Below are 607 nucleotides of genomic sequence, written 5' to 3'. Positions count from 1 at the left end.
GTCGTATTTCCTGAAAGGTCTTCTGGTCTGGCATTCTAGGCTTGATTTTGAATCTGCAAAACTCTAGTATTCACGAGCAAACTCCATCCTGTAAGTGGATTAGATTTCATACTCCATTGTAAAACTGCTTTTAAGAATTGGTATTGCAAGAAATGATTCTTGAGGTCCCTTCCAACCCGGGCCATTCTGTGATTCTGTGACTACGAAAGGCATTACAACGGAGGTATGGTGGTGGAAGGACTGGCAAAGCAGAGAGGTACTATAAAGGAAGGGAAGAAGATTGCTCCCCCATATCAGAAGATTCCAGGTGCAGAGGAAAAAGCATCACCAAGGAGGGACCGCCAGAAGGAAATCCTTCCCTAGCTGCAGTCAGCCCTTGCATGAGCTCTGGGAGAGGCGCAGCCAGGCTCCAGCCCTTCTGTCACACATCTGAATTGCCTTCACCTGTGCTCCCAGGGCTGAGCAGCTCCTTTCTGCAGGTGCTCAACCAGTGGTTCAGGCTGGGACTCAACAGATCCCATGCATATGTGAAAGATTTCTTGTTTTTTTTTTGTCTAGGGAGATAGAAAAAGCAAAGAAGTTCTCTGCCCTTGCTCCTGCCCTTTGT

Source organism: Meleagris gallopavo, chromosome 11 (assembly GCF_000146605.3).
Source record: "Meleagris gallopavo isolate NT-WF06-2002-E0010 breed Aviagen turkey brand Nicholas breeding stock chromosome 11, Turkey_5.1, whole genome shotgun sequence".
Lineage (NCBI taxonomy): Eukaryota > Metazoa > Chordata > Aves > Galliformes > Phasianidae > Meleagris > Meleagris gallopavo.
Note: the sequence above shows the minus strand (reverse complement) of the source record.